Source organism: Danio rerio, chromosome 17 (assembly GCF_049306965.1).
Source record: "Danio rerio strain Tuebingen ecotype United States chromosome 17, GRCz12tu, whole genome shotgun sequence".
Classification (NCBI taxonomy): Eukaryota; Metazoa; Chordata; class Actinopteri; order Cypriniformes; family Danionidae; genus Danio; species Danio rerio.
Window position 1 is genome coordinate 55804216 of NC_133192.1, and position 9791 is coordinate 55814006.

The following is a 9791-nucleotide window of genomic DNA, read 5'->3' on the forward strand; positions in this document are numbered from 1 at the left end:
CATTTTGTAGGTTAGCTTAATGTACATTTAGGCAGTTGATCTTACATTATAAAGCCAGGTTTATCAGCATCTTAAGAGCTTAATTCTGAGAAAATAACTGCCTAGGTGTACATTTATCTCTGCTTATAATAATAATAATAATAATAATAATAATAATAATAATAATAATAATATATTCATTAATTTTCCTTAGGCTTGTTCCCTTTATTTATCAGGGGTCACCACGGCAGAATAAACCGCCAACTTATCCAGCATATGTTTTACGCAGCAGATGCCAGCTGCAACCTAGTACTGGGAAAACACCCACACACACTTATTCACACATATATGGCCATAGCTTATTCAATTCACCTATAGCACATGTTTTTGGACCATGAAGGAAATCGAAACACCCAGAGGAAACCCATGCCAACACGGAGAGAACATGCAAACTCCACACAGAAATGCCAACTGACCCATTGACCTTCTTGCTGTGAGGCAACAATGCTAACCACTGAGCCGCCGTGCTGCCTGTGATTAATATTTTTCTTGTTTATTTTGTCATTCTTTTAACTTAAATAATCGTAATCTACTGTTTAATATTTAATTTTCTTACAAAACCAAGTTGGGAGACGTATCACCATTAGTTTCCATGATAACAATTCTAAAATTCTGTTAAAGAAGACTTCATTTTTATAGAGGAATTGACCTGAACTCTGGATGCAGACAGATAACGTAGCAGAAAAATATTATCTTAAGCTCATTTGCTCTATTCTCTTAGTAAATCATTACCACTTTGGCAGTGCCATTGTCACGGTTGTGGATCTATCTGCTCTTCATTTGAAGTGTCTGCGTTGTGTGACAGTTCATTATTTATGGTATGTGTTTCTAAGTGTGTGTGCTTCTCTCTCTGTGCTTGTGTGGGACTCGCGTGCCTGTCAGTGGGTGTTTGTTTTCGTGGCATCAGCTGAGCGGTCACATGATCCTTGTTACCGGAACTATTGCGTGTCACCGCTCGGCTGTCAATCAGCGCGCTACAGGTGTAGCGCATTTTTGTGCCTATAAATGTTCAGCGTTCCTGTCTCACTTTGTCAGTTCGTTGTATGCTCACGGTGTTTTGTCTCTTGTCAGGATCCTCTCGCTGATTCTCGCTGGTGGTGAGTGGCTCGGTTGCTTCCTCGTTTCACTTTCGGATGCTTCCGGTTCCTTTGATGATGACTGTTTGATTCACTCTGTTGACGAGTGTCATGAACTTTCTATCGGCGCTGCCGACCAAGATCGCTACTGTTATTCCTGCTAAAAGACTGTGTACTTCCAGCCACTCACCATTTTCTCTGTCTTTTGTCTGTGATCTTCATTAAATAACTTTTACTTGCAATTGGGTTCCACGTCCTGATTATTGAGCGTCACAGAACGAACTGACCAACATGGACCCAGCAAGTGCCGCAGAAATTCAGGAGGTGCTTTCACGCAGTGTCGCCAGGATGGATCATCAAGACCAACAGATGAAAATGACCAGCCAAGCCATCCAAGCACTGGTCAATCAAGTTTCGGAGCTGACTACACAAGTCCAACGACTCAGCTCGGGTCTCAGCGCCGGATCCTCCTTACCAGCTCCCTCCGTCGACCCACCAGCCAGCCCGTTGGTCAACGAAACTCCCCGAACCACCGAACCACGACTACCTCCACCACAACCTTATGCAGGTGAACCCCATTTATGTAGAGCCTTTATTGCCAAATGTTCACTTTACATATCTCTTCAACCATCATCTTTTCCCACCGAAGAGAGCAAGGTGGCGTTTTTAATTAATCTATTGACTGGCAAAGCGGCATTATGGGGAACCACGGCGTGGGAGAAGAAACTTCCCTGCTGTCTGTCTTTTAAGTCGTTTTCAGAGGAGCTCAAGACGGTGTTTGATCAAGCTGCTTCGGGGAGGGAGGCATCCAGACGTCTCGCGGAGCTTCGCCAGGAGGATCACAGTGTGGCGGATTACTCCATTGATTTCCGCACCCTGGCGGCTGAGTGTGGCTGGAACAGTGAAGCCCAGTGGGACATGTTCTTTCACGGACTCGCGGACCACATAAAAGACGAAATTTATGCTTTGGAGCTGCCCAAGACGTTGGACGGTCTCATCAGTCTGGCTATAAGGGTGGACAACCGTCTGCAGCGCAGAGGCGTTCACAAGGAGTTCCGTCCTCAGGCCTGCTTTCCAGAGGCTACAACCCCCGATCCGGAACCTGAGCCCATGCAGGTGGGAAGATTTCGCCTCTCGTCGGAGGAGAGACGTCGTCGTCGCACAGGGGGACTGTGCATGTACTGTGGGGTTGGTGGTCATTATGCAGCCGTATGTCCAGTCAAGAACAAACCATCCACTGGTAAGAGTTTTTTGGTGGGCGAAATATTGACTGGGAAGGACACTTCAGGTTCCACTTTTCTACCCATTAAATTGGGAGTTAACTCGAACTTTCATTCCTGTGATGCGCTCATCGATTCAGGTGCTGAAGGGAGTTTTATCGATTCTGATCTAGTTAATAAGTTAAAAATTCCTTGTTTTCCTCTTTCTTCACCCATAGCTGTTCATGCACTTAGTGGACTACCTCTTCCTACTATCACGCACATCACGGCCCCTATTAGACTTATTACTTCAGGAAATCATACTGAAACTATTTCCTTTTTTCTCACTAAGACTGTTAAGAATCCTGTCATTCTGGGACATCCGTGGTTGGTGTTACACAAGCCACATATTAACTGGGGCCACAACACAGTCTTTTCTTGGAGCGAGAGCTGTCATAAGTCTTGTCTATTGTCTGCTTGTTCCACTGTGTCTTGTTCTGTGTTTCAGGAAGAGCAGGTGGATCTGTCAAACGTGCCCCGTGAGTACCATGACCTGAAGAGAGTGTTCAGTAAGTCCCGGGCTGCTTCTCTACCTCCTCACCGTCCCTATGACTGTGCTATAGACTTATTGCCAGGTACGTCTCCGCCTAAAGGCAAGTTATATTCGCTGTCTGTTCCAGAGAGGGAGGCCATGGAGAAATATATTTCTGATTCTCTAGCAGCCAAGATCATCCGCCCGTCTTCTTCACCGGCGGGGGCGGGATTTTTTTTTGTGAAAAAGAAGGATGGTTCCCTTCGTCCGTGCATAGACTATCGAGGGCTGAACAGCATCACGGTTAAGAATACTTATCCTTTGCCGCTGATGTCTTCAGCCTTCGAGCGTCTGCAGGGGGCGAACTTTTTCACAAAATTAGATCTTCGCAATGCTTATCATTTGGTTCGCATAAGACCCGGGGATGAGTGGAAAACAGCGTTTAACACCCCTAGAGGGCATTTTGAGTATTGCGTTCTGCCCTTCGGCCTTTCCAACGCTCCGGCTGTTTTTCAGGCACTCGTCAATGACGTGTTGAGAGATATGATAGATCAGTTTATTTATGTCTACCTGGATGACATTCTGATTTTTTCCCACTCTCTCCAGGAGCACATTCAACATGTCAGACGAGTGTTGCAGAGGCTGTTAGAGAATGGGCTTTATGTCAAGGCGGAGAAATGCGTTTTTCATGCACAGTCGGTTCAGTTCTTGGGACATATCGTGTCAGTCGAGGGGATGCGCATGGATCCAGAGAAGATTCAGGCTGTGGTAGATTGGCCAACCCCAGATTCCCGTAAGGCCCTGCAGAGGTTTCTGGGTTTTGCCAATTTCTACCGGCGTTTTATCCGCAATTTCAGCCAGCTCGCCACACCTCTGACTTCCTTGACCTCCTCCAAAACGCCGTTCAGGTGGTCCAGTGCAGCCGAGGCTGCCTTCTCCAAACTAAAAGGCTGTTTCGTTTCAGCCCCGATCCTCATTGCCCCTGACCCTTCCAGGCAGTTCGTGGTGGAGGTCGATGCGTCGGAGGTTGGGGTCGGAGCCATCCTGTCCCAGCGTTCCGCCTCGGATGGCAAGGTCCATCCTTGCGCGTATTTTTCTCATCGATTATCTCCTGCAGAAAGAAATTACGACATTGGTAATCGAGAGTTGTTGGCCGTCAAGCTTGCTTTGGAGGAGTGGCGTCACTGGTTAGAAGGCTCGGGGGTGCCTTTTATCGTCTGGACCGATCACAAAAATCTTGAATATATTAGATCCGCTAAAAGATTGAACTCCAGGCAGGCTCGGTGGGCATTATTTTTCGGACGGTTTAATTTTACCATCTCGTACAGACCAGGTTCCAAGAACATCAAACCTGATGCGTTATCACGTCTTTTCGATCCTTCAGATCGCAAGTCATCTTCTGATTCTGTACTTCCTCAGAACATCGTCGTAGCTAACATATCTTGGGAGATCGAGTCGAGGGTCCGTGCAGCCCTGGATGGGGTAACGCCCCCGATCGGATGTCCACCGAGTTGTTTGTTTGTGCCAGAGGGATTACGGTCCGACGTCGTCCGGTGGGGTCATTCCTCCAAGGTAGCTTGTCACCCAGGGGTGAGTCGCACATTATTTGTTATCAAACAACGATTTTGGTGGCCAGCTATGGCTCGCGATGTGCGTGATTTTGTTTTGGCTTGCTCTGTCTGTGCGGTTTCCAAGTCTTCCAATCGCCCACCTGCTGGACTCCTCCAACCGCTGTCAGTGCCTTCGAGACCCTGGTCACACATTTCGCTAGATTTTGTTACGGGTCTTCCATCCTCTAACGGTAACACGGTAGTTTTGACCGTGGTGGACCGGTTCTCGAAGGCTGCTCATTTCATCTCTCTGCCCAAATTACCATCAGCCAGAGAGACAGCGGTTGCTGTCATTGATCATGTCTTTCGCATTCATGGCCTCCCGACGGATGTGGTCTCTGACAGGGGGCCTCAGTTTGTCTCTAAATTTTGGAGAGAATTCTGCCGTTTATTGGGGGCCACTGTTAGTCTTTCTTCTGGTTTTCATCCCCAGAGTAACGGCCAGACCGAGAGAGCCAATCAGGATCTTGAGCGCACATTGCGATGTTTGGTCTCGCAGAATCCATCCTCTTGGAGCCAACAACTTTCGTGGGTGGAGTACGCACATAATTCGTTACCAGTGTCTGCCACGGGCCTTTCTCCGTTTCAGTGTAGTCTAGGTTACCAGCCACCAGTTTTTCCTAGTCTGGAATCTGAAGTTGCGGTTCCCTCTGTTCACGCCTTTGTCCAGAGGTGCCGCCGCACTTGGAATAGGGCCAGACAGACCCTCCTCCAAGTGGGGAAGCGCACCAAGGCTAAAGCCGATCGCCACCGGTCTAAGCCTCCCGTTTACGTTGTCGGTCAAAAAGTGTGGCTTTCTACGAAAAACATTCCGCTCCGCACCGTCTGCAATAAGTTAGCCCCTAAATTTATTGGCCCTTTTATTGTCACTAAGATCATTAATCCTGTGGCAATCCGCCTCAAATTACCTCCAGCGTACAGGAGAATTCATCCCGTGTTCCATGTATCCAAAGTAAAGCCCGTTTTTCATACGGCAATTAATCCGCACACACCAGTTCCCCCCCCGCCGCGTCTCGTAGATGGGGAGACTACTTATTCGGTTAAGCGCATTCTGGACTCTAGACGGAGGGGACGAGGATTTCAGTACTTGGTGGACTGGGAAGGTTACGGTCCGGAGGAGAGAAGTTGGGTTCCGGCCGGGGACATATTGGACCACTCTCTTATCGATGATTACAATCGCCAGGTAGGCTCGTCTGGGGACGCCAGGAGGCGTCCGTAGGGGAGAGGGTAATGTCACGGTTGTGGATCTATCTGCTCTTCATTTGAAGTGTCTGCGTTGTGTGACAGTTCATTATTTATGGTATGTGTTTCTAAGTGTGTGTGCTTCTCTCTCTGTGCTTGTGTGGGACTCGCGTGCCTGTCAGTGGGTGTTTGTTTTCGTGGCATCAGCTGAGCGGTCACATGATCCTTGTTACCGGAACTATTGCGTGTCACCGCTCGGCTGTCAATCAGCGCGCTACAGGTGTAGCGCATTTTTGTGCCTATAAATGTTCAGCGTTCCTGTCTCACTTTGTCAGTTCGTTGTATGCTCACGGTGTTTTGTCTCTTGTCAGGATCCTCTCGCTGATTCTCGCTGGTGGTGAGTGGCTCGGTTGCTTCCTCGTTTCACTTTCGGATGCTTCCGGTTCCTTTGATGATGACTGTTTGATTCACTCTGTTGACGAGTGTCATGAACTTTCTATCGGCGCTGCCGACCAAGATCGCTACTGTTATTCCTGCTAAAAGACTGTGTACTTCCAGCCACTCACCATTTTCTCTGTCTTTTGTCTGTGATCTTCATTAAATAACTTTTACTTGCAATTGGGTTCCACGTCCTGATTATTGAGCGTCACAGCCATGACTCTCAGAAAGCAGATTTTAGGATCTAAATGCAGCTTTTCATTGAAGCAAACAAAAACCAAGATGAAAGGCCGTGATCTAAAATGAAAGCCATAAGCACGACCCACCACAATTGCAGCTTTGAAAGACGCAAGGCCTTACAAAGGATTAGGAAACAAAGAGGCATTTATACTCAAGAACAAGCAGGGAAGCAAGATTTAAAAGAAGACCTGGAAATAATCATCAAAGACAGAAACAGGAACTTCAAAGTTTTAAAAAAAAGTACTAATGTACGGAATTACAAAACAACAAACAGACAAGGCTGAAAATGCAAAACACAAACACTGCTACAGATTGTATTGCTGGATATATGAACAGTGTGGAGCTGGAGAAAAGGGTTGGAGAGGGAGGACAGGTCCTGAGAGGCAGCTTGCTCCATAATGGGTGGCAAAAATCAGCTTTGCCTTCGTTCCTCAAAGTGATTGGCTAGATTCACATTTGTGGGTTGGCTTTGGAATTTTATGGAGGAGCACGAGGGTGTTTTGGGGAATATGTTGTGTCAGCAGATATATTACATAGGAAAAAGTGGAAGGAGGAGTGAGGTAAGAGCTGAGGGGTTGAAGTGAGAATGTGAGAAGAGGTGGAAATCTCCTCTGAATGTTACTGGATGTGTGGGAGGAACAGGAACAGAAATGTGAATGGAATTGCCGAGTGGTTTAACAGAGATGCTGTGGAAGGGGGTCAGGGGCAGTTTCCTGTAAACATCAAGTCATTTCACAACAGTGAGTAACTAGGGGATTGTGAGACAGGAGATGTCGAAGTAGCCTAAACATGTTAAAGTCTCAGGACAGATGCTGACGTTTCCAAGAAGGAAGAGTGAGTCGCTGTCTTTTGGGGGGAAAAACTGTGGATAGTGTCCTGTTGATCATGGTATATGCCCGTAGAGGCGACCGATAACCACAGACAAACTCTACAACTCAAGCTACTAGATACTGTAAGTCACAGTTAAAGAGACGGTTCATCCAAAAATGAAAGTGTAGTCATCATTTACTCATCTTCCACTTGTTTCAAACATGTTTTTTTCTTTTGTTGAACATGATGTTCTAAAGAATGTTGGGGTAAAAACAGCCATTGACTCCTTTAGTATTTTTTAGTTCCTTCTTTGAATATCACTAGCTATGTTTCCATTCGAATATGCAAATTCGATTATTTAAATTAGAATTTCATAAAACCTTTTCGAGTAAAGCATCCTGCGAGTCAAAAAGAATAAAATTGTCACCTCCATTTAAACTGGCGCCAAATACCAAAAAGTAGTATGTAATTTGCTGAAGCAGGAAAATTAGGGTATCTTCTGTCTATTCCATATCTGTTTTCAAACAAAGAAAAGGAAAACTAAGAAAACGTCCATTTTTTGTTTGCTCACAAAAACAAAACAAAAAACAGGATTTTGACTCGATTTTCGTATCTTTATTGTAGGGTAGGAAAACAGATAAACATAATTAAAATGCATTATACACATGTAGGCGGTGCTGAAACTACCATTTTCCTCTGATTGGTCAACCAAATGAGCTCATGGTTGGTTAAGGGAAGGAGGAGGGTGGGTAAGTCGATCGGTCAGTCAGTCAAACATTCAGTTGAAATCAGTCTGTGGTGAGTTAACGCGAGAAAAGCAGGTACGAATGGCACTCACAAGAGAAATTAAAGATCTCAAAAAGCATACAAATGTGGGCTACTTTAGGCAGTTATGCGGCACTAGTGGTGTTCCTTTAGCCCAGACAAATGAATGTGAGCCTGAAGTGGCCCACCTGTACAATGGCAAAGGGGGGCCTAAGATTCAAATTCATATATAGGGCATTTAAGGCAAAGATTTGGTATTTAATGCAAAATGTAATCTGAATGTGAGTCTAATGCGACCCATGTGGAAAATAGCAAATTTGGCCCAAATGATGGACAAATGTGGGCCACAGTTGGCAAAAATGTGGCATAGTCATTTAAGGGTAATCTAGGTCAAAACCTAAAGTGGCTTGACCGTGTAAGTGCAAATGTGGCCCAGGTATTTTAAAACATATGTGGGCCACTTTTGGTAAATATTCGGCACAGTAAGCTATGGCTAATGTGGATTTGAGCCTAGAGTGGCCCAGAGAAGATATGGCAAATGTGGCCCAGTTATCCAAAAACAAACGTGGGCCACTTTTGGCAAGTATTTGGCAAAGTTAGCTCTGGCTAATGTGGCTGTGAGCCAATAGCGGCCCAGAGAAGATATGGCAAAACAAAGACTGCAAAAAACGTAGCTCCTAGGATGTATTTGGTAGCCTCTAGATATGAATATAGAGGAACATTTTCAGAATGAGCTTTGGTTGCTATCAATTCTTAAATAAGCCCGCCCAGGTGCTTCCGGTGAACTGTGATTATACACACTCGTCGCATTAAAGAACTGGTTTGTTTAAAATTTCCACTGCTTGAATGAGACACAATATAATGTGGGTCTCACACTGCGAATTACAAGCATTTGTACAATCACTGACAAGAATCACTGCATTAAATTCCATTGATCAGCACCATGTCTTTAATATATGAACATTTATTTTCCCGCAGTATTTTCAGATCCGCTTATCTTTAAACAGCCTTTCATCTCATTGTATGCTTTGACAAACTAAATGAGTGCTTAAATCTGGGCTGCACGGTGGCGCAGTGGGTAGCACGTCACAGCAAGAAGGTCGCTTGTTCGAGCCTCGGCTGGGTCAGTTGGCATTTCTGTGTGGAGTTTGCATGTTCTCCCCGTGTTGGTGTGGGTTTCCTCCGGGTGCTCCAGTTTCCCCTACAAGTCCAAAGACGTGTGCTATAGGTGAATTGGGTTGGGTAAATTGTCTACAGTGTGTGTGAATGGATGTTTCCCAGTGATGGGTTGCAGCTGGAAGGGCATCCCCTGTGTAAAACATATGCTGGATAAGTTGGCTGTTCATTCCGCTGTGGCGACTCCAGATTAATAAAGAGACTACTCTGAAAAGAAAATGAATGAATGAATGCTCCTGTCTATTTAACTGGCGATATTTTGATTCAGTTCAATTACTGATGCTGTAAAAGGAATCATTTGAAATTAAACTAGTCCCATCAACCTTTCACTGAAAGTTTAGCGATGGCTTAAAAAGCCCTTTTGTCTATAAAGCCCATTCCCATTTGCTCAAATAGACCATTTTGTGCCACCAATTGGTGTTTTACAATAACTTCAGCAACTCAAGGCTCAAAGCCATTTAGAGAAAGAGTTGTGACAACTCTAGGTTTTATGAAACATTATTAGAATTAACCCTGAAGCACATCCTGGAACCATTTAAGTCTGTTTGAAAATACAACATTTTGTATTTTTGTAGTTGCAACTCATTCTATGGCTTTGGTTATGTGAACAAAAGCAGCAATTTCATTGGTTGATCAGTTTTTTTTAGCCCAATGCATCATACCAAAAGAATAATTTAAAAAGACCCCCCTTTTTTTTATATAACCACTTATATGCCTGCCGTTT